The sequence below is a fragment of the Podarcis cretensis genome (assembly GCF_951804945.1).
Source record: "Podarcis cretensis genome assembly, chromosome: 14".
Taxonomy (NCBI): domain Eukaryota; kingdom Metazoa; phylum Chordata; class Lepidosauria; order Squamata; family Lacertidae; genus Podarcis; species Podarcis cretensis.
Window position 1 is genome coordinate 3240708 of NC_137183.1, and position 24869 is coordinate 3265576.

Sequence of the window (24869 nt, forward strand, 5' to 3'; positions counted from 1 at the left end):
AGCCAGAAGCCCTTTTACTTGGTATAGTAGGTACATTATATATATAAAAATTATATATTAAAAAAATGTTTTTATCTGTGACAACTGCAGCAAGAATACCATTAGCCCAGTGATGGAAGCAAGAAGAACTACCAACAAAAGAAGAGTGGCAGATGAAACTGATGGATTATGCCGAGTTGGCAAAATTAACTAGGAAAATTCGGAACCAGCAAGACCAGACTTTCCTGAAAGATTAGAAGAAATTTATGATATATTTGAAAGACAACTGTAATCAATTGGCATCGCTTGTAGGGTTGCAAGAAGTTTTGTAATGGGAACTATATTAATTATTGTGAAAAAGGACTAAGAAGGAGTTTATTGAGGATTTGGATTTTATAGCAATAACTATTAAAATAAAATGCAAAATCAGAAAGAAAGCTAGGGAACCATTAGTCGAGGTTGATGGAAGTCCTAGGCTGTGATAGCCAAAGGTTTGTTATACTGTATAAGTTGGGATGTTATGTTTAGAAAACATGTGTAAAAAACAATAAAAATTATTTTAAAATGAAAAAATTGGGAAGAAACAATGCAGATTGCACAACAATTCTAGCAACATTTGACAGGAGGAGGTGGGAGAAGAAAATAGAGGAGCAAAAACTACTCAAACAGCTCACTGGTAGCTTTGCCAGTGCTGAAAATTGTTCCTTGAATTTTTGGTAAAAAACAGAGCAGATCCACACTTAAAGGACATACAAAACACATTTAAAGCACAGGACTTCCCACCAAGAATTGTGGGAACTGTAGTTTGTTAAGGGTGCTAAGGATTGCAGAGAGGAAACTACACTGCCTGGGATTCTGTGTAGCCCTCCCAGCAACCTCTGAAGAGATCCTGGTTGGGCAAGGCTGGTATAGAAGATGGGAGACTAGAAGAAGCCATTTTAATTCACCCCTCCAGATGATTCCCCCACTTTGGATGAAGAAGTGAGCAGGCAGGAGTCATCCTGTGTCCCCAAAACATTGGGAGAAATGCAGTGCAGAAACACAGCACCACAATCTGCATTTGGCTTCATTTCACTTTAACCTAACGGTCAGCATCAGAAGCTGTTCCTGGGGGTCACTCCTGGACAAATCACCAGGCCTGCTTTAACATTTCAGCAGAGTGAGGGGGGGGAATGAAAAATAAAGTCCCATATTTAAATGCAGCATATAATAGATGAGCTTTTGCTTCCCCAGACCATTTGAGATTAAAAATCCATGACATTAAGAACTTTAACTGCAGGTGGTTGGGAGGAAATTATTTTTATTCAGCTCTCTGCAAAAAAAAAAAAAAAAAGGCTTATCGTCTGAGGCTGAGGATTTATGGAAGAACTGGTCCCTAGTGATATCAAGCAAACAGAGCACTGGCAGATACTAAATCCTGCTGTATAAATAATCTCCCTAAACCCGAGTCTCTGAAATCCAACAGTGGAGGAACAATGTCTCCATCCCTGGTGCTCTATATGAAATAGTTTGATGAAGGACAGAGTCACGTGAGGCACACACAAAGGAACGGGGGACTCTTGCAAGTGGGGGAGGACACAAAGCCTGCAGAATCTGGTTGGTCCATGCACACAGAGAGAGTTGCACACTTGTAGCCAGCATAGCAAACTGCCACAACCAGAAGATATTGGACATTTGCTCATGGGCAGACTGAGGCATTTTGCTGCCTGTCGCAAAGGACAAGATGGTGACCCCACTCCAGATCCAGAAACTGACTTGGCTGGCAGCTGAATGTGACTTCTGCGCTGGCAATGGCTGGCACAGCATCCTCCTCCACCATAGCAGAGGGCTAGCAGACAAGTGAAGCAGCCAGGCTTAGGGGTTTCAGGAAGAGATCCAAGAGGTTGCTGCCACACCCTGGCATCTGCCGCCTGAAGCAGCTGTCTCACTCGGCCTAATGGGCCAGACCACTGCTTTCAGCTGATGAGAAAATAAAAACCTGGTCTGCACTGCACTCAGGATCTGCTAAAGCCGTAATACAGTTGCACACTCCCTCCCTCCCTCTCCCCGCCCCAAGCTGGACCAAAAATTTCTTGGACACAATTACACACACAGAGTGATCACACAGTCCAGTTCTTCACAAACTATTTTCCATCTAAAGCGCTCCATACTTCAGTCTTAAATATCTCTGGAAACCTCTCCTCACCTCTCAGCATTATTTTTTATTTGGAAAACTATTTATATACCACTATTCATTTTTAAAAACTGAGCAAAGGTTGATTACAATTGTACATAAAATGATACCAGCCCCGGATTTAGGGTGGTGAGGTCAGCTCCCCCGCACAGGGTGCCAAGGCGACGGGGCAGAAAATGGAGAGGATCCATTTGGGGGTGCCAAATTTTGGCCTTGCTCAGGGTGCCATAGTACCAAGGATTACCAAAGTCTGCCCTGACCATACAATAAAAACCATATTAAAAAGTTAAAATCAGAAATCAGCCCACTATTGTGGAAAGATGTATTCTTAATTGCTCGCATAAGCCTAATGGAACAGAAAAGTTTTCAACAGGCATTTAGAAATTGGCACAAGTCTTGCTGATCTCTCTTGTCAAGAGTATCGCCAACCTGGGGAACAATCAATGACATTCCTGCAGCAGATCTCAGGGACTGAGCTGCAATTCAAGAGTTCAGGAGTTCCCTGAGGTCCCTGGACCTATGTTGCTCTGGACTTTGTAAATTAATACAAGGACCTAGAACCTGGCACGCTGTCACCTTAATTTTCCTGCACCACCACGGTCACTTTCCTGCCACACCCTTGCAGGTCCGGCAGTTGTCCTCAAAGGCACCACCTGTCACCTGTGTCTACAAGGACCAACCCAGGGCAACCCAGATTGTGCTCACAGGCCAGGTTCCAGGTGTTGCTACTATTCCTGTATTGTAAAAATCCCTTAACCACCTGGGAAGAGTTTACTTGTGAGAAAGCCTTCCACTTGACCCCTTTGATCTGCAGGTCTCTTACAGGTGCCACATAATACTCATTCTGCACTTGTAAAAGAAGAAGATATTTTAACATGGGGCACCTACACTTCGGAACTCCCGGCCTCTTGACATCAGGCAGACGCCTTCACTGTACTCTTTACAGCCTAAGCAAAAAAGATTTTTGTTTAGACATGTAGAATGTTGCCATGTGTTTTAAATGGCTTTTAGCTCATCAATTTTAATTATTTTCTGAATGTTTTAAATAGCTGTTTTTAACGGCTTTTACTGATAATTTTAGCGTTTTGTTCTTTCTGTAAACTGCTTTGTGTTGGTTTGTTTTTACAAACAAGCAGTATTTTATGAACTAAAATTAAAAATGCAAGCTGTAAGGCTGGAGCTCCCAAAGTGAGCTGGTCTCCCTCTGAGGGGATCCTGCCATGCTGAGCTCAGAAGCAGCAGCAGGAAAAAGCTCTCCTCACTTTAATGGGAGTAACACCTCATTCACTCAGGTCCATTTACTTCTATGCAAACTAAATGCACACAGCCTCGTCTTCTGCGCCAAAATGCAGCTCAAGCAATGCTATCCTTTCCCAGGAGTCCATTAATCTTAATAGCTTTTTTGGGTTGAAATCATTACTTCTAATTAGATCAACTGTTAGCGGATGGTTCCAGTTATACCAAACAGGGGACAACTGAGATACATGGTTCCAAGAGAGATTCTGTACAGAGAAAGATTTACTGTAATCCCAAAGAGCTGAAAACCACCTCCGTGTAAGCATATATAAAAGAAGGGCATTCACGGAAGTCACTGGACATCACTTGAATTCCATTTCATTTTTTTTAATGTCTTCCAACAGAGAGAGAGAGAGAGATTAGTTTCAGCTATACCAAGCTTGTTTTAATAATAATAATAATAATAATAATAATAATAATAATACAGATTTAAAATAAAATCAACAAGGCCCAGGACCTCAGGACCTTAAGGTCTCCCCATTCTAGCCTCTCCCCATTCTAGCCCTTGGAGAAATATGTACATTTGTATTTTGATACAGGTCATGTGCTGCATTTCTTTGTTTTAAGCTAACCAAACACCCTGAGACAGGATTGAGATCTTAGCTGTGAAATATTTCAAGCACCGAAATAAAATAAATGCATTAATTATTTAGCTTTGCTTTACTGACCCATCTATAAATCTTTTCTGTGACTGGAGAATTTACAATCAGCAATGTTAACAGAATCCCTTTGCTTTCTATTTGCCATCCAATATACCACAGTTCTGCTCCCTTGGACCCTAATACATCAAGTTGTTCTACATAATTAAATCCATGTCCCTAAGTTGACTGTCATGAAGTAGAAGAGGGGAAATAGTCTTAAACCTGCCCCATCTTATTGCCCCATTTATTATTGGTTGTTAGCCATCCTGAGCCCGGTCTTGGCTGGGGAGGGCGGGATATAAATAAATTATATTATTATTATTATTATTATTATCTATACTCAAAACCTGTTTTCCCTTAAAGGTAGGATATAAGTCAATTTGGTACCTAGTCCACACTTCTCCAAATTTTGTAATGCCGTTCTTCAACAACAAAAAGTATATGTGTGAAAATAGCTTGCAAATGTGCATATTAGGCAAAATTGCGATAATATATGAAATGTGGATGAAGAAGTGTTCAAGCTGGAAAATGTGGAATCAGAATTCTGATTCCTCCATGCCTATTACCAGTGACACAATACTTTTAAATGTGTGTGCATGTGTTTAGCTTTTTGTTTTTCAAAGAAGTGGCCGAGGCATAAGAAAGACACACAGTTATTTCCCAATTCTCTTTTGTGAGGAACTAATTCAAAAAACATATTTCCTAATGGAGACATTCTATGCAAACTGCTGTGCCCAGGGGTGATGCTGTCAACAGATGCCAAACTCTCTGAGCATTTATTTGGACTTGTTTTTGTTAACCCTCCAAAGTGGAGTGTGAAAGGACAGAAGACCAGGACCTGCTATTGGCATCTTCCTAAACGGGAGCGCTGGCGCTGACCGCATGCGTCACTTGCTCACACCATTTGTCATGGGCCTTGAGGAGCCATCATGGAGGGGCTGCTCAGATCAGGACAAAGGGTGGGGGGTGCCCAAAGAGGTGGCAGCTGAAAACTCTGGAGAGGAATGAGGATGAGGATGCTTTTATAGAATTTATATACCATCCTTTGCCTGCAGGTCTCAGGGCGGTTCATAGGATAAAACCAGCCTATAAAACCACAAAGGACAGTTAAAACAACAACAACCCAATAACACACACACACACACACACACACACCCGGCAAAAAAAAAATCTGGATGCAGCGGATGGGGCAAGTCACATCAGGACACTGAGAAACATCAGAGGGAGAAGCTACAGGTGAGGAATCCAGTCCCAGGAAGGGACCCAGTGAGTGGTCACTCTGCCAACCCACACCAATGGTCTCAACATTCAGTCCCCTTGCACCTACCCCACTTTCAGCCCCTTCACTGCCTTTTATGCAGCCGCAGCCTCTGCCTCCTGACAAAGCCTCCAGCCACCCAGGAGCTTCCGTTGTCTGCTGGATCAGGCGAATGGCCCTGCCAACTCCATCCGGCCTAGGGGGCGGGGCCTGCACTCACTGCCACAGCATAAGAGGCCTGAGAGAGGCTTCCGGGACACGGCTGCTGCTGCTGCTGCTTGCGTGAGTGTTGGGAGGACCGCTCCCTCTCCTGCCAACTCCATCCGGCCTAGGGGGCGGGGCCTGCACTCGCACCCACAGCATAAGAGGCCTGAGAGAGGCTTCCGGGACACGGCTGCTGCTGCTGCTTGCGTGAGTGTTGGGAGGACCGCTCCCTCTCCTGCCAACTCCATCCGGCCTAGGGGGCGGGGCCTGCACTCGCACCCACAGCATAAGAGGCCTGAGAGAGGCTTCCGGGACACGGCTGCTGCTGCTGCTGCTTGCGTGAGTGTTGGGAGGACCGCTCCCTCTCCTGCCAACTCCATCCGGCCTAGGGGGCGGGGCCTGCACTCGCACCCACAGCATAAGAGGCCTGAGAGAGGCTTCCGGGACACGGCTGCTGCTGCTGCTGCTTGCGTGAGTGTTGGGAGGACCGCTCCCTCTCCTGCCAACTCCATCTGGCCTAGGGGGCGGGGCCTGCACTCGCACCCACAGCATAAGAGGCCTGAGAGAGGCTTCCGGGACACGGCTGCTGCTGCTGCTGCTGCTTGCGTGAGTGTTGGGAGGACCGCTCCCTCTCCTGCCAACTCCATCCGGCCTAGGGGGCGGGGCCTGCACTCGCACCCACAGCATAAGAGGCCTGAGAGAGGCTTCCGGGACACGACTGCTGCTGCTGCTGCTTGCGTGAGTGTTGGGAGGACCGCTCCCTCTCCTGCCAACTCCATCCGGCTTAGGGGGCGGGGCCTGCACTCACTGCCACAGCATAAGAGGCCTGAGAGAGGCTTCCGGGACACGACTGCTGCTGCTGCTTGCGTGAGTGTTGGGAGGACCGCTCCCTCTCCTGCCAACTCCATCTGGCCTAGGGGGCGGGGCCTGCACTCGCACCCACAGCATAAGAGGCCTGAGAGAGGCTTCCGGGACACGGCTGCTGCTGCTGCTGCTGCTTGCGTGAGTGTTGGGAGGACCGCTCCCTCTCCTGCCAACTCCATCCGGCCTAGGGGGCGGGGCCTGCACTCACTGCCACAGCATAAGAGGCCTGAGAGAGGCTTCCGGGACACGGCTGCTGCTGCTGCTGCTGCTTGCGTGAGTGTTGGGAGGACCGCTCCCTCTCCTGCCAACTCCATCCGGCCTAGGGGGCGGGGCCTGCACTCGCACCCACAGCATAAGAGGCCTGAGAGAGGCTTCCGGGACACGGCTGCTGCTGCTGCTGCTTGCGTGAGTGTTGGGAGGACCGCTCCCTCTCCTGCCAACTCCATCCGGCCTAGGGGGCGGGGCCTGCACTCGCACCCACAGCATAAGAGGCCTGAGAGAGGCTTCCGGGACACGGCTGCTGCTGCTGCTGCTTGCGTGAGTGTTGGGAGGACCGCTCCCTCTCCTGCCAACTCCATCCGGCCTAGGGGGCGGGGCCTGCACTCACTGCCACAGCATAAGAGGCCTGAGAGAGGCTTCCGGGACACGGCTGCTGCTGCTGCTGCTGCTTGCGTGAGTGTTGGGAGGACCGCTCCCTCTCCTGCCAACTCCATCCGGCCTAGGGGGCGGGGCCTGCACTCGCACCCACAGCATAAGAGGCCTGAGAGAGGCTTCCGGGACACGACTGCTGCTGCTGCTGCTTGCGTGAGTGTTGGGAGGACCGCTCCCTCTCCTGCCAACTCCATCCGGCTTAGGGGGCGGGGCCTGCACTCACTGCCACAGCATAAGAGGCCTGAGAGAGGCTTCCGGGACACGACTGCTGCTGCTGCTTGCGTGAGTGTTGGGAGGACCGCTCCCTCTCCTGCCAACTCCATCTGGCCTAGGGGGCGGGGCCTGCACTCGCACCCACAGCATAAGAGGCCTGAGAGAGGCTTCCGGGACACGGCTGCTGCTGCTGCTGCTGCTTGCGTGAGTGTTGGGAGGACCGCTCCCTCTCCTGCCAACTCCATCCGGCCTAGGGGGCGGGGCCTGCACTCACTGCCACAGCATAAGAGGCCTGAGAGAGGCTTCCGGGACACGGCTGCTGCTGCTGCTGCTGCTTGCGTGAGTGTTGGGAGGACCGCTCCCTCTCCTGCCAACTCCATCCGGCCTAGGGGGCGGGGCCTGCACTCGCACCCACAGCATAAGAGGCCTGAGAGAGGCTTCCGGGACACGGCTGCTGCTGCTGCTGCTGCTTGCGTGAGTGTTGGGAGGACCGCTCCCTCTCCTGCCAACTCCATCCGGCCTAGGGGGCGGGGCCTGCACTCACTGCCACAGCATAAGAGGCCTGAGAGAGGCTTCCGGGACACGGCTGCTGCTGCTGCTGCTGCTTGCGTGAGTGTTGGGAGGACCGCTCCCTCTCCTGCCAACTCCATCCGGCCTAGGGGGCGGGGCCTGCACTCGCACCCACAGCATAAGAGGCCTGAGAGAGGCTTCCGGGACACGACTGCTGCTGCTGCTGCTTGCGTGAGTGTTGGGAGGACCGCTCCCTCTCCTGCCAACTCCATCCGGCCTAGGGGGCGGGGCCTGCACTCACTGCCACAGCATAAGAGGCCTGAGAGAGGCTTCCGGGACACGGCTGCTGCTGCTGCTGCTGCTTGCGTGAGTGTTGGGAGGACCGCTCCCTCTCCTGCCAACTCCATCCGGCCTAGGGGGCGGGGCCTGCACTCACTGCCACAGCATAAGAGGCCTGAGAGAGGCTTCCGGGACACGGCTGCTGCTGCTGCTGCTGCTTGCGTGAGTGTTGGGAGGACCGCTCCCTCTCCTGCCAACTCCATCCGGCCTAGGGGGCGGGGCCTGCACTCGCACCCACAGCATAAGAGGCCTGAGCAGCTACCGGCAGCAATGGACAAAATGGTTTTAAATGTTTTAATCGCTTTTAATTTGCAGCACTTTAAATGGTGGTTGTTGTTTTTTATAATATTATATTATTTCATTATTTTATTTTTGCTTGGGGTGGGATAAGCACTGAGTCAGCACTATTGTTCCTTGTTTTTCTTTGTTTTGTTTTGTTTTGTTCTGTTTTGTTTTATTATTATTATTATTCTGTTAAATTATTATATAGTTTGTATTTTGCCTTTTAAGGGGGAGGGTCATGGCTGCCTGGGAGTGGGCCTCAGCCAATAGATTGGGTGGGGCAGGTTCCACAGGGGGAGATGTATTGGGACACCCGATCTCAGTGATCACGGGCAGGAGGAGGAGTTATGCTAAGACCAGACCATGTCATTACCGAGGAGGCAGGTTTAGTCGTTGTTTGAGGACTATCCCTGCCTCCAGGTCTGGTCCTGACCGGAAGGATACAGTAATCAGCAAGGGAAACCCACATGACCTGAAAGTGTTGCTGTGCAATGCCAGGTCAATGATGAATAAAACCACTGCCATCCACGACCTGATTGTGGATGGAGGATTTGACCTGGCATGTGTGACAGAGACCTGGTTGGATGAGGCAGATGGGCCTGTCCTTGCCGCTGCTTGCCCACCAGGTTTCTCTTACGCACAGCAACCCAGGTCATGTGGGCGGGGAGGGGGGGTTGCAGCGATTTTTAGGAAGTCATTAGTCTGCACCAGGCGTCCTACTGGGAAGACCCAGTTTTCTGAGTGCATGTTCTGGAAGTTGGGCAATAGGGGCAGTACAGGGTTCCTACTGGTGTACCGACCTCCCCGCTGCACCAAGGATTCCCTGCCCGAGCTGCTTCAGGTCGTGGCGGATATACTCCTGGAGACACCTAGCTTGGTTGTCCTGGGGGATTTTAACATCCATGCCGACACGACCTTACAAGGGGCAGCTCGGGACTTCGTGGAAAGCATGGCCTCCATGGGGCTGTCCCTGAATAAGTCTGGCCCAACTCATAGCCACGGACATGCCTTAGACTTGGTGTTTACCTCTACGGATGTTGGTGATCTGACATTAACTAAAAGCGAAACAAAAGAAGTGCCATGGTCAGATCACTTCCTGGTGCAACTGGACTTCTCCGCAGCCCTTCCCCTCCGCAGGGAGGTGGGACCGATTCGGATGGTCCGCCCCCGCCACTTAATGGATCCAATTGGCTTCCAGAGAGTGGTAGGGGATGCTTTATCCCAAGTTGATGGCCTTTCAGCTGATTCCCTGGTGGCACGCTGGAATGCGGAGTTAACCAGGGCTATTGACTGTCTGGCTCCGAAGCGCCCTCTCCGATTGCATGGAGCCCGGACAGCCCCGTGGTTCTCCCCGGAGCTGAGGGTGATGAAACAATCGTTGAGACGGCTAGAGCGCCGGTGGCGGAAAACTCATTCTGAATCAGACCGGACACGGGTTAGAGCTCAACGTCGAGCCTACCAAGTGGCAATGGCGACGGCGAAGAGGGCCTTCTTCGCCGCCTCCATTGCATCTGCAGAAAACAGCAGCAGGAGACTTTTTCAGGTGGTTCGCAGTTTATCGGAACCACCTGTACCACCGGGGCCTGGTAGGGACCCCAAGATCTCCTGCAATGCTTTTGCAAAGTTTTTTGCAGATAAAATCGCTCAGATTCAGAAGGAAGTAGACTCCACAGTGGGAGCAGGGCCAGGGCGGGAGAGTGCTAGAGTTCTGTCTGGTCCTGTTATATGGGATCAATTCCAATCTGTTACCTCCGAGGATGTGGACAGGCTGCTTGGACGAGTGAAACCGACCACCTGTCTTCTTGATCCTTGCCCATCCTGGCTGATAAAAGCGAGCCGGGAAGGGCTGGGCGATGGGCTTTGCGGGGTGGTGAATGCTTCCCTCTGTGAGGGAGCCTTCCCAGACCCGCTGAAAGAGGCGGTCATTAAACTGCTTCTTAAAAAAACATCTTTAGACCCGGCCAATTTGGCCAACTATCGCCCAGTCTCAAATCTTCCATTCTTGGGCAAGGTGATTGAGCGGGTGGTTGCTGAACAACTCCAAGCACGCCTGGAGGAAACGGACCATTTAGATCCCTTCCAATCGGGATTCAGGCCTCACCATGGGACTGAAACTGCCTTGGTCGCGCTGGTTGATGATCTCCGGCGGGCTAGGGACAAAGGTGAGAGCTGTTTCCTAGTTCTGCTGGATCTCTCAGCGGCCTTTGACACCATCGACCATAACATCCTTCTGGACCGCCTAGAGGGGCTGGGAGCTGGGGGCACTGTTATACAGTGGTTCCGCTCCTTCCTCCTGGGCCGTGTTCAGAAAGTGGTGGTGGGGGATGAGTGTTCAGACCCCTGGGCCCTCACTTGTGGGGTGCCTCAGGGTTCCGTCCTCTCCCCCATGCTTTTTAACATCTATATGAAGCCGCTGGGAGAGATCATCAGGGGGTTTGGACTGGGTGTTCATCAGTATGCAGATGACACCCAGCTCTACCTCTCCTTTAAATCAGAACCAGTGAAGGCGGTGAAGGTCCTGTGTGAGTGCCTGGAGGCGGTTGGAGGTTGGATGGCGGCTAACAGATTGAAGTTGAATCCTGACAAGACAGAAGTACTGTTTTTGGGGGACAGGAGGCGGGCAGGTGTGGAGGATTCCCTGGTCCTGAATGGGGTAACTGTGCCCCTGAAGGACCAGGTGCGCAGCCTGGGAGTCATTTTGGACTCACAGCTGTCCATGGAGGCGCAGGTTAACTCTGTGTCCAGGGCAGCTGTCTACCAGCTCCACCTGGTACGCAGGCTAAGACCCTACCTTCCCGCGGACTGTCTCGCCAGAGTGGTGCATGCTCTGGTTATCTCACGCTTGGACTACTGCAACGCGCTCTACGTGGGGCTACCTTTGAAGGTGACCCGGAAACTGCAATTAATCCAGAATGCAGCAGCTAGACTGGTGACTGGGAGTGGCCGCCGGGACCACATAACACCGGTTCTGAGAGATCTGCACTGGCTCCCAGTACGTTTCCGAGCACGATTCAAAGTGTTGGTGCTGACCTTTAAAGCCCTAAACGGCCTCGGTCCTGTATACCTGAAGGAGCATCTCCACCCCCATCGTTCAGCCCGGACACTGAGATCCAGCGCCGAGGGCCTTCTGGCGGTTCCCTCATTGCGAGAAGTGAGGCTACAGGGAACCAGGCAGAGGGCCTTCTCGGTAGTGGCGCCCGACCTGTGGAACGCCCTCCCATCAGATGTCAAAGAGATAAAGAATTATCTGACATTCAGAAGACATCTTAAGGCAGCCCTGTTCAGGGAAGCTTTTAATATGTAACGCTGTATTGTTTTTAACACTGATTGGGAGCCGCCCAGAGTGGCTGGGGAAACTCAGCCAGATGGGCGGGGTATAAATAATAAATTATTATTATTATTATTATTATCTGACTGTGGACTTAATCATACGGGTAGACCAGGCCACTGAGCCTTGAATGGGACAATTATAAGCCCATTTACTATGTCATGGTACCTGTTTCATGACTCTTGTGGTGATTCCTTGGCCTGGCTGGCCACAGGATCCTTTGCACTAGGGAGGAGAGGGCTATCGAGGGCTCTGCCTGCCCCCGCAGGGGGAAGCACCAATGCTTCTGAATACCAGTTGCTGGAAACTGCAGGAGCGGAGGGGGCTCTTCTGCTTGAATGCTGCTTGCTGGCTTCCCACAGGTTATCAGCTTGGCCACTAAGAGAACAGGATGTTGGACTAGATGGGTCATGGACCTGATCCGGTATGGTTCTTCTCATGTTCCCTCTTCGCTCTGCCTATGGTAGCAAATAACCTCATAAGCCAACCTTTCTGTCTTTCCCAGAAAAACCCCGTTTGGCACACTTAAGTGACTTATGGATGCAAGCCTGTGATTAAAACAGGAAATAAATGGAGACCAAGAAGAAGGAATATTTGGATTCCATGCACATTCTGCCTCTGACCTAAAGGTTGCTGTAATAAAATGTCTGCCACTAGATATCAGGTGCTATTTAAAAACTAACAAATTGCCTGTCATTGTGATGGGAAATGTGGGCGGGTGGGGAGGGGGGGGGAGAAGTTATTGCATATTGTAAAGACTCCTTGGGGTGGAGAGCACAAGAAACCACCTCGTGCCGAGTGAGAACATTGGTCCATGGAGCTCAGTACTGTTTATGTTGAAGAGCAGCAGCTGCCCAGGGTCTCGGGCAAGATCTCTCCCAGCCTGGGACCTTCCGCATGAAAAGCATAAAACCCCTCTTCTATCACAGAAGTCAAGGAGTCAGACATGGGAGCTTTTGGGTGATCTCCTCTTAGGTACTGACCAGATGCAGACCTGCTGAGCTTCAACAGGGATGCTCCATCACATGCCATTAAGCCTTGGCCTGGGTCCTTGATGTGTCAACCATTGCACAGCCAGTCTATCTCTGTCCCCTCCAGCAGTACTTCCCTGCACTGCCCATATTCTCTTCCAAAGCACACACATTTATCAACAGCAGTTAGCCATGAAAGCACCAGCTTGGGTAATCCTTCTCCCATCCTAGGTCATCCCTGCTGCTTCCAAGCTATACTGCCTCATGTCAAATAGGGAGGTGGGGAACCAATGCCTAAGGTATCCTTTTGCTTACCTACTTACAAAATGCTCTCTTAGATGTAAATGTAAATCGAATGTAAATCACGGCTATAGGGCTTTACAGTTGCCACATTTGGGCCAGTCCGACCATATGTCTCTGTTCCTGGTACCAGCATATATCCCACTCAGGAAACGGGCTCCCACAATATCAAGGACTGTTAAAATCTGGCCTGAAGGTGCTATTCACCAGCTGCAGGACTGTTTTGAGAGAACCAATTGGGATATTTTCGATCGTTCAGACCTGGAGGAGCACACGGCGGCAGTTCTGTGCTATATCAATCACTGCACAGACACTGTCACAGTAAATAAATCCATCCGGTTTTACCCCAATCAGAAACCCTGGATGAATAGAGAGGTCCAATGCCTGTTGCGGGAAAGAAACAGGGCTTTCAGGTCGGGCGAGGTGCAGCTTTACAGTGTGGCAAGAGCAAACTTGAAGAGGGGTATTCGACGGGCGAAACTGGATTATAGACAGAGGATTGAGGATAATTTAAGGAGCAACAACACAAGACAGATGTGGCAGGGGATTCAGCATATTACCAACTATAAACCTAACCTTGGTGCTGTCGACGGTGACCCTTTGCTGGCGGAGGAGCTTAACCTCTTCTTTGCTCGCTTCGAGAGGGAGCCACCTGAGACGTCGGTATTACAGCCACCAGCCCATAGGGGCCCCTCATTCACTGTAGAGGAGCACGAGGTGAGACAGGTATTGAGGATGGTGAATCCGAGGAAGGCTGCTGGACCTGATGGCATCACTGGAAAGGTGTTGAAGGGCTGTGCGGATCAGCTGGCGAGGGTCTTTACTAAGATCTTCAACAAGTCCTTACACCAGTCTATTGTCCCACCCTGCCTGAAGTCGTCAACTATTGTTCCTCTGCCTAAAAAACCCACAATCAGTAGTTTGAATGACTACAGACCAGTTGCACTGACTCCAATCATCATGAAGTGCTTTGAGAAACTGGTGCGCCGTCACATTATTTCCTGCCTTCCACCAATTTTTGACAACTACCAGTTTGCATACAGGGCAAATAGATCCACAGAAGACGCTATCACCACCACTCTCCATGCTGCTCTGTCCCATCTGGAGCAGCCGGGGAGTTATGTGAGGCTGCTGTTTGTGGATTTTAGCTCTGCTTTTAACACTATCCTCCCCCATAGACTGGTGTCCAAGCTAGAGGCGATTGGACTCTCCAACTCCACCTGTCTCTGGGTTTTGGATTTTTTGTCAGAACGTTCTCAGAGGGTTAGAGTAGGGTCACATATGTCCAAAGCCCTTAGCCTTAACATCGGCTCACCACAGGGTTGTGTGTTGAGTCCCCTGCTCTTTACTCTCTATACGTATGACTGTACAGCCATCTATTCCAGCAACAAAATCATCAAGTTTGCTGATGACACTACGGTGGTGGGGCTCATTTCAGGAGGGGATGAGTCCGCCTATCGGGACGAGGTGGAGCGGCTCTGTGTTTGGTGTGGAGAGAACAATCTGGCTCTTAATACAGCTAAGACCAAGGAATTGGTGATGGATTACAGGACAAAAAAGGCGGTCATTCAGCCCTTGTATATCAACGGGGAACGGGTGGAGAGGGTGGCGGAATTCAGGTTTTTGGGAGTGACTATCGATCAGGGCATGACTTGGAGCGCAAATACCACTGCTCTGGTGAAGAAGGCTCAGCAGAGAATTTATTTCCTCAGACTTTTAAAGAAGAACAATCTGAGTGAGAAACTGCTGGTGTCCTTCTACCGAGGCTCCATAGAGAGCATTCTCACATACTGTATTTGTGCTTGGTTCTCCAGTTGTACAGCTAGGGAGAAGAAGGTGCTCCAGAAGGTCATAACCACAGTCCAAAGGATTATTGGTCATCCTCTCCCATCTTTGGAAGAACTGTACGGTTCCCGTTGTCTTAGGAAAGCAAACAACATCCTGCAGGATGCATCTCACCCGGGATACAGTCTGTTTGCACTACTGCCTTCTGGCAGGAGATATAGAAACATCAAGTCAAGGACAAATAGACTGAAAAATAGTTTCTATCCAAGAGCTGTGGCCTTTTTAAATGCTGTAACTCGATAGTGTGACCTGGGAGTTTGATGGGTGTGGGTGTGGGTGTGGCTGGAATGTGGTTTGTTTGGTTGTTGTTGCTGTTTTGCTTTTGTTGTTTTTTTAAGGGATGACATCCAATTTCGTTGCACTGTGCAATGTGCACTTGTGTAATGACAATAAAGAATCTATCTATCTATCTATCTATCTATCTATCTAGATGATGCTCACCCTTCCCCCTCAGGCCACATGCCCACTGGAGTCCTCTTCACATGCAAGTGAAAATCAAAGCAATCTTTAGGTATCAGAGGGTTGTCTCTAATGGAGTGTCTACACCCATGTAGACACATGTCTGGAGAAGGACCATTTGGCTCAGGGGTAGCATGCATGATTTGCCTGCAGAAGGTCCCAGATTCCATCCCTGGCTAGAAGAATCAGGTAGCTGGTGATGGGGAAAGAACCCTGAGATCTCCCTGGAGAGTCAGTGCCAGTCAGAGTAGACAGAGCTAGACAGACAATAGGAAGTGGCCTGACTCCAAGTCAGGCTATGCTGTTACAATGAGATTTTCCCAAGAAAAAAAAATCACCATTAATCACTTTCTGCACAAAAGTCAAGGCAATGCACAATAAAAAGATCCAAGCTGAATTTGAGCTAAATTTATGCCTGCACCCAGATCCAAGCTACACTGATGTCTTCATCTAGGAAGGGCTCTTCTTTGGAAAAGCCAGGCAGGGGTTCAAATCCAGCACAACACACACTTCCCACCGGAATGCTTCTGGAGCTATTCCCATGAACAAGAGTGTCTAGAAGCAAGTCTGTCCCAAACATTTAATGCTGAAGGTGGAAATTCCAAATGGCAAACATGACACCACCTGATGCTGAGATTTTGCCCCAAACTGAAAGCTGACTGTGGAATCCAAATTCAGCCAGTAGACTTTATGCATTGGTTTGTCACTTTGAGATGAGAAACCAAGTTCATGACACAATTTCTCTTGCGGGATTCTCACACGGCGACAAGTCCCAGCCTGAGGCAAACCATTGAAAATTGGCACACAGTAAACAAGGTGGCATCAGAATCCTTTGGCCGGACACAGATTTTCAGACAACCAAGTTCCTTGTGCTTGCCACTTCACTTCATAGTGAGTGAGGAAAGTAAATCAAACCCTGCAGAATTAATTCAAGCACACACATCCTGATTCCACAAAGGGAGCTTTTTCCTCAGTAGGTTAATCTTAAGTGTCACTGAATGCAAGTCCAAGCTAAGGGGCTGTCCTTCACCAGACTCCTGGTCAGGTAAGAGGATGTTTTTGAGCCGGACCCAAGCTCTGCTCCCTTCTGTGGCGGCTGCCCAAGAGGCTTTTAAAATGATAGGTTTGCAAATAAGAGTTTTGTTTTGTTTTTAAGAAGGAGATTAGCAAAATGTTCAAGCAAAAGGGGAAAGGGAAAAGATGCAGCTGTAGCAAAAATCCATCACAAACACATTTTAGGGTCAACCCTGTTTTGATAGAGAGGCCATTTCTTGGGGTTAGGGTGGAGAGATGGGTTTTCTCACAACTCAGTAAAACTAGAATTAAGTTACTTAATAGTTTGAGGTGTGAAACCAGGAGACAGGAGGCACAGAGAACCACAAGGAGGAGGCAGTTGAGGAAGGGGCATCATGGCAAATCAGTGGTGTTGCTAAGGCTGAGCTTTGGAGCCCACTCCCAAGTGTTCCCTGGTGGGCAATGCATTTGGGAGAAACTGATTTGGGCTGGAGATCTGGGTTCCTTTGTATGGTGCTAATTTGAGGGAATAAATTAGCAGAAGATGACTAAGGGGGGCAGGGAACAGGGAGAATTGATTTGATGTGGAGCAAGATCTGTTGGGAAATTAATTGGGGGTAAGATGCATTAAAGAGGAACTGATTTGGGGTGACCTGTGGTGGGGTGCAAATTAAATTTTAAAAATAATGGAGAGATTTGGGTGGGAAATTAGCTGGCTTGCCTTCTGTGACTTATAAATTCTAATTTTCATGCATGTGTGTGACAATGAGCTCATGCACCAAATCTAAGTACCTAGCAATGTTCCTGTGTCAGACACACCACTTAATACACCCCTGCAAAGAGTTACTTCCACCAGCTGTCCTAATTGTTCCAGTGTCTTGCAGTCTTATCTTCAGAGATTTAAGAGTATGAAGGTCTTTAAAAGAAGGGGCTAAGAAAACAAGCACAGTAATTAATCAATGGGTCAACTAAAGTGCCTTAATTGCATGAAGCATTTCAAGCGCACACGCATATATAAACTTCCCATTAGGAAACTGCACACCATAAAATGAATTGTACAGTGCCCTCCAGAAATACAAGTCAAATTAAAATATTGCCACATTGTGTTGCATTTGGAAAGTGTAAATGCTGCAGGGACAAATGCTACAGAAAATATTACTGTTGCAACATGTGGGTGCTATTGAAAAACTATGTTTACTTGTTTTCTCAATCAGCTCCTAATCAAAATGAGAAGATATGAAATTTAGGAAGCTGCCTTCTATCATGTCAGACTGTTTCTCCACCTAGCCCAGTATTGCCTTCTCTGACTGGCAGCAGCTCCCCAGGGTCTCAGGCAGAGAAGAATCTTCCCTATGGCCCCTTCTTTTGAATGTTACAGGGCCTAAGTGGAGCCAGGAAGTTCCTATTCCACGTCTTGCAAAAGCAACACATTCACAAGGCGGTCTTAAGAGAAGGACATCTCCATTTGCCCTCCACGCCAGGCCTGCAAGGAAGGGAGTTCTGACTTGGAGGGAGAGTTTGCCATTTTGGATGAAAAGAGGAACCTCCAATTTGTGCTAAAGACGAAGTAACCCAGTGAATCAGAGATCAGGAGGGAGGGAGAGAAAGGAAACAGGAAAGCACAAGTCTCAATCACACCTTGGTAAACCATGATTTGATATAATGCATGAGCCTGCAGCCTGCTCCTTCTCAGGAGGAAATCAGGGCCTATTGGCCTGTACCACTTCACGCATCATGTGGGGAAACAGCATTTCTTCATATAAATATATTTTTTAATGTGCCTTAACCAAATAAGCATTCCCTAAGGCATACACACATATTTTGATACCAAAATATTGAGTTTTACATTAAAGTTAAAAGCACATATTACAAATATGATAAATGGCACATCCCTGAAACCTTGCTGATGGCCAGCTCTGTTCCATCCTTTCTCCAGAAGCTATCATACCAGCTCACTCTCAGATCAGCTGGCCTAGGCTGCCCCCTGCCCAGCATGTGCAGACAGGGACTCTTACTTGAAAGTAAGAAAGCGATCCTTATACAGGCAAGTTCTATCACAGCCTGCCAACCCAAGCCTAATTGTGACAGCACTGCTGGGCTCATGGTATGGCTACCAGAACAGGTTTGTAGATAGCCACTTGCCTAGTTGTAAAAATTGCCTCCAAGGAGCAAGTCAGAAATTACATATACTGTAAAACAAGAAAATCTGTAATAAAAATACATCAGCCTTCAAAAAAGAAAAAAAAAGAAAAGAAATTACATATACATATGTGAGCGCATCTGGTGTGCGTTTTTTTGTCCCTTTTCCTTTAAAGGTACAAAATGACTAATAATGGGGGGGGGGGAGATTGACTAGGTAACATTTAGTCTGGGCTACTAGGTTTTATAGATTTATTTGCGAGGCTGGACACGGGTGGCGCTGTGGGTTAAACCACAGAGCCTAGGACTTGCCGATCAGAAGGTTGGCAATTCGAATCCCTGCCACGGGGTGATCTCCCGTTGCTCGGTCCCTGCTCCTGCCAACCTAGCAGTTCAAAGGCACGTCAAAGTGCAAGTAGATAAATAGGTACCGCTCCAGCGGGAAGGTAAACGGCGTTTCCTGTGCTGCTCTGGTTCGCCAGAAGTGGCTTAGTCATGCTGGCCACATGACCCAGAAACTGTACGCCGGCTCCCTCGGCCAATAAAGCGAGATGAGCGCTGCAATCCCAGAGTCGGCCACGACTGGACCTAAAGGTCAGGGGTCCCTTTACCTTTACTAGAGTATAGTTTGTGAAACATCTCGTACAAAATTCTCCCAATATACAAATTTTCGTATGCAATTTTTGGTATGCAATTCTGTCTAACACTAATATGTATGTTACATATGCATTTTTAGGCACACTTTGCCTAACTCTATGCATTTTTGCACACATTACTTGGTGGAAGAACAGCACTGCAAAATTCGGAGAAGTGCAAAGTTCAAACGATGGCTTTGTTTTGGTTCTTGTATCATTTTGCAAAGTATGAATCAAATAGTTCCACCTTTAAATGTGAACTGAATCACATTTCTCCCACACCCGTAGCCTCAGTAGCATGAAAGAGCACAGTAACCAGTTTACACACCACATCTCTTCCCAGCCAGCCCAGCTGCTGCTTTAATTGCTGGTGGCCCATCGCACGAGGCTAGAAGACCAACTTGGCACACACACCCCCAGCAGCTGTGCAACCACAACTCCTATCAGCCGCAGCCGACATGGTGAAAGACGATGGGCGCTTCAGTCCAGCAACACCCAGAGGTCCACATTGCCCACCCCCATGAGGCAAAGCTGAGACAGCCCCCCAGCCCCAAGCTTGCATCCCAAGCCCCAAGAGCAAATCCGCAACATCCTCACAGCAACATTATGAAAGGAGAAACCGAGCAAACCCTCCAATCAGAACTGCATGTAAAGCCCTTCACAAAACTGCAGCTAAGAATGGCATCCCAGGGGCAAACTATTTACCTCCCCATAACATGGGGAAAACCTTAATCCATGTTACAATTTACCCCCATCCCATTTTTATTTATTTTTATGTAGTCAGATAAAAGTAAAATGTAACTGAACACAATAATAAATAAGCAAATATTTCATGCATTTCACTGGGAAGACTTATCAAAACAGAGCATCAAGTCTGAGAGCTTTCAGTCACGTTCTGTTTTCCATCTTCACAAGGACACCAGAGAAAAAGGATAATAGGCCTAGCACTAAAGGAGAAGAGTATCGACAATAAGCAAATTCCAAACTGGAAGAGTTAGAAATTCTGAAGTGTCACATAATGGGAAAGGGGGGGGGGTGTCTGTTAGTGTTCTTTTTATATATGTAACTAATAAAGTCAAAACCAATGTCCAGCAAATGTTCCTCTTTTTGCTGCATCCTGAACCCAAGTCTGCATCTCAGTGAACCCCCCAAACCAGACCATCTGGTAACAGAGCTTGAGCAAGGCTCTTCAGGTGCTTCCAATGCTTTTTACGTTTCTAAATCCAACCTTCTTCCAAGAAGCTCAGGCTCAGAGAAAGTGATTGCTTCAAGTTCTGAGCTTTGTGGCTGAGTGGGGATTTGAACCCAGGTCTCCCTAGTCCAGCAAAGGAAATAAAAGGCCGGGGAGGGGGGGTTGTGACAGAAAAATGCACATTATGTAGACATCATGACACAGGATAAATCATCCTGTGTGTTAGAGGAAAGACTAAGAAGAACTCGATAGAGTGAGGCATATTGGTAACCAGAGTGATTTTCAGAGACCACCACCACAAGGCCTATGCATGTTTGCTCAGAGGTCCCACCATGTTCAGTGGGGCCTATAATTTCTGTCATCACTGCTGCATTCTGGATTGAAAGCAGAGTCAGGCCCTGGACACCCTCCAAAGGCAGCCCCACTGACCCTCTGCAGTCCAACTCTGCAGGTCTTATAAACCCAGCCTTCCAGCAAGTGCTGAGCCCACCCACACCCACATCAGGCACGGGGCAACCTCAGGCTCTGCCACAGATGCCAACCGACTGTGGCAAGCTGATCTCCCAAAGCCCACACCTCCACAGGCAGGATTCAGCATTGCTACAATCTGAATAAGGGGGTGGTTTGGGGGTGGGGGTTTTTTTAGTGCACACTTTCTCACTGGGGGCACACAGAGCACATTGCCCAACCTCCCTTGACACATTAACACCAGAGGACCCCTCTCCATGTTACAAATGCTGCCAGGAGGTGGGGAGCACCAAGCACAATAATTTCATTAATGCAGCAATTCAAATATTCTGGTCTGTGTCCCAATTTCGGTGTTTAAGGGCTGGATGAGGGAGGGGAACCCACTCTTGCCCCACCCCTCTTCCAGTGCTAACATCTGAGAGAATTATCCAAGCAGAATAAAGGTGGGGGGTGAATAGAGAGAAGAAAACCAGGTTATAATTTGTCACGCTGTTTACCCCAAGAAAGATGAAGCGGAGAATTTTTAATTGAGTAGCTTCTCCCTCCAGACCTCATTACGGAGGGGAGGAAATAACTCGATCAAAAGCTTCAATTCAGTTGCTACACCGGAGGCATATATCCATATATATGGAAAACTCAGGGAAAGAGAGAAGGGGAGAGATATGCTGAATTTCCCTGGTTTTCCTTCTTCCATCTTTCCAACTTGACTAAAACAAATCTACTGCCAAGCCATCAGCATTGCGCACCTGGGAGCAAGATACAAGGTCAGAACACATGTGGGGTATCTGGACATGTAGAAGGTCAGAATGTGGTCGGAGGAGGATTTGGGGGACTGTCCCATGCAGGTGTCATTACTCAATTTTGGACTCTGGACCAAACAATCATCCAGCCCCCTCCTGTACCCCACATACCCTTGGGGGGGGCGCCTGGCCTTCTGCCCTGACATCCAGTCTCATTTTACACCTGCCAATCCTGTGTATCAGGAAGACCATGCTGGAGACACAAATCCTGGGGGGGGGGGGGCAGATGTGTCAGTCCGGCTAAGCAAGAAATCATATGCATCTGAGCTCACCCTGTGATCAATCTGCTAATCTTTCAGATGCCACAGGACTTCTGTCACACGGATTAAATCACAGAACAGGGTTTTTAAAAAATAAATAGAATTCAGTGTTGAAAGATAGATGACGGAGGACACATCACAAGGAATGACAGCGAAGACAGGTTGACCCGGAACAAAGCGAAGAGACTTGGGGGGGGGGTCTTAAAGGAAGGTTCTGCTCTCCTTGCCTCTTTTCTGGATGGAGACTGTTCTCCCTCTCCTGTGCGCCCGGCATGAGGGAGATCAGCCAGCCATGGCTTGGCTAGCAAATCTCTCTCTCCCTCTCTGCAAGTCCCACAATAGCAGAGAAGAAAAAAGATGCCATGGTTGTGCCAGGAGGAGAAAATCTCCCTTAGTCTCCATGTCTCCTTGCAAACCAGACATTCACAGCCCAAACCTCCCCTGCATACAGGCACAACTGTTCATTCCTCTGAGCCCCAAGCCATAGCAACAGATTGGCCAGCCTAGTGGGTGGGTGGGGGGCATTGCCTTGCCCTCGTCACCCACATCTTGGCAGAAAATGCTTAATAAAACAAAAACACACCAAGGAAATACCCAAAGGCACTGGGTCTGTGATACCTCTAAGTGCTCTGCTCCCCCCCCCCAATAAATGTGTGCTTTTCAGTGGAGGGGGGAAAGAAGAAAAGTGGATAACATCTCCCCCCCTCCAAAGCCCCTGCAGTACACTTGCATGGTTTCTCGTGCACTTTGCTCTGTCTGCCCCCAAATCACCTGCACTGCTTTAAAATAAATAATAATAACAATAAATACCTAGTGAGATAAGGCTATATGACTTCTGACATACAAGTCCACACTCTCCTCCCAGTAGGGAAGGGAACTGTGGGTGGAGGGTGGGTTTCTTGGGGGGGGGGAGGGATGTGCAGAGATGGAAAGAGAGAGCAGGCAGGAAGGGTGGCAAATTGGAATGCAGCGCCCTAGCAAAAACAGCATCCTGCATTGCACTGCCAAAAGTTGAGCGGGGGAGGGGTATGAAGGGGGGGCACAGGTGTGTCCTCTGAGGGCATTACCCCCCCCCCCCGCCAAATGCAGAGAGGGGAGGAGGAGGCGCACTATTCCTTGGACATCATCATCCCACCCTGTGCAAAAAGAGTGTGTCTGCATCCCCCCCCCTCCCTATCCAAGAAGCGTAGCCTGCAAGGCTCCGGGTTTCTGCGCCTCTAGCTATGGCTCGATCGCCCCCTCCCCTGACTTTCGAGAATAAAGGAGCCCCCGGGAGCGGGCGGCAGCCAGCCATGCAGAAAACACCCCCCTCTGCTAAGGATGCACAGGAGAGCTGGCAGCCTAAAAGCCCTTGGCGCCCATCCCCATCCCCGGGAGGGCTGGGGCTTTGTCTCGCTCGCCCTGGGGGGCACAGCCCAGCCTGGCGCGCGCCCCTGCCTTACCTGGCCAGCGCAGGGCGGGGAGGATTTGTCCTCCCCCGAGGAAGGAACTGGACTCCTTGCAGGCGGCCTGAGGAAGAAGAGCAGCAGCAGCAGCAGCAGCAGGAGGAGGAGGAGGAGGAGGAGGAAGGGGGGAGAGTCTGGAGGAGGAGGAGGAGGAGGAGGAGGAGGAGAGCAGCCGCCGCCGCCGCCGCCGCAGCTGCCCGGGCTCTTTTGTACGGCTCCTTCTCCTGCTTCGCAGCTACACACGGAGACTACTAATTAACCCGGGAAGCTGAGTGCGCCGAGCGCGCCCGGGAAGCTGCATGGAGCTGGCAGGGAGCGGCCGCCCCGCGAGGAGGCCCAGCCGGCGCGGGGCTTCGGGGGCAGGTTGCAAGGCAGACTGCTCCTGCCCGGGGAGGCTTGGCTGGAGCTTCTGGAAAGGGGCTTGGCGCGGAAGCTGGCCTTCCAGGGTAGACTGCCCCTGCCTGGAAGGCTCTGCCAAAGGAGTCACTACCGTGCTGCTGGAAGCCGGCTTGGTGGCAAGCCGGGGTTCAAATGCAGACTTGCCTTTGTGTAGGGAGGTTCTGCTGAAATAGCCTTTGAGGTGCTTCTGCATTCTGGCTAGTGCAGGCAGGGTTGAAGTCAGGATTCAAGGGGAGGCCGCCCCTGTATAGGGAGTTTTCACTTAAATGGTTATTGGGTTTCCTTGTGGTTATGTTGAGTTGTTGCTGGTGTTATTATTAGGAAAAGATTGCCCCTGTTTTAGGTGGCCACATTCAGCGATGACGGGGGCAAGGGCGGGATTCTCTGTGCCTCCAGACAAGAGCAACTTGGATCACCTCCTTGCTTGCATCCATCCATCCATGCAGGCATCTCCCTTGCAAGATCTGGCCGAATGTGACCTACCCTGACAGTGCAAGAATTCAATTTCATAACAATTCTGCATAATTTAAAACCAACATGAGGCTGTTGGGAAATCAGGACTGTAGCAGAGCACACCATATATATATATATAATGTTCTAATGCATCTGGGAAAGTCTATGCAAAATACTTTGCAACCCTGTGATATTACAATTTATATTTCCCTCTTTTTCAGATAGAAGAAACCTGAGGTGCGGAGACAGCAATACAGCGGCACCTTGGTTCTCTTTTTTTAAAAAAATAAATTTTTATTAAGATTTTAAAGGTTACAGAAGAAAAGAAAACAATACATATCATCAAAAAGCAGAAAAAAGAAATAAAGAAATAAAAAACAAATCAAACCTTTAACTCACTTACTTACATTCACTTATTTCCTTGACTTCCTCACGCCTCCCATTTTTGTATTCTAATTCAGTTAAATATTCCAGCAAATCCTTCCAACTTTGTTTTTATCCTAATAATTTATCTTAACATATTATAATTTTACCTTCTCTCTTTCACCAATTCATTTTTACTTAATCCTTTATATCCTTTCTGCTAAAACCACATACATTTTTTCCCAACATCTTTCTAACATTCCTTAATTTTACAATATTTCTGAAGATAAACTTTAAATTTCTTCCACTCTTCTTCCACCAACTCTTCTCCTTGGTCTCGGATTCTGCCAGTCATCTCAGCCAGTTCCATATAGTCCATCAGCTTCAT

The 24869-nt window shown here is 49.1% G+C and overlaps 1 protein-coding gene across 4 annotated transcripts in view; it reads right to left on the reverse strand.

Annotated features, from left to right (window-relative positions):
• Window positions 1-23447, reverse strand: part of APBA2 (amyloid beta precursor protein binding family A member 2) — a 118581-nt gene extending 95134 nt beyond the window's left edge. For 2 of the 4 annotated variants that reach the window (XM_079953242.1, XM_079953239.1), the window contains exon 1: window positions 23264-23446. The gene's annotated coding sequence lies outside the window, so the exon portion shown is untranslated. Of the gene's footprint in view, window positions 1-22631; window positions 22654-23263 lie in introns of those variants that run through there. The other 2 variants (XM_079953240.1, XM_079953241.1) reach the window with 2 other exon arrangements.
• Between the last annotated feature and the right edge of the window lie 1422 nt (window positions 23448-24869).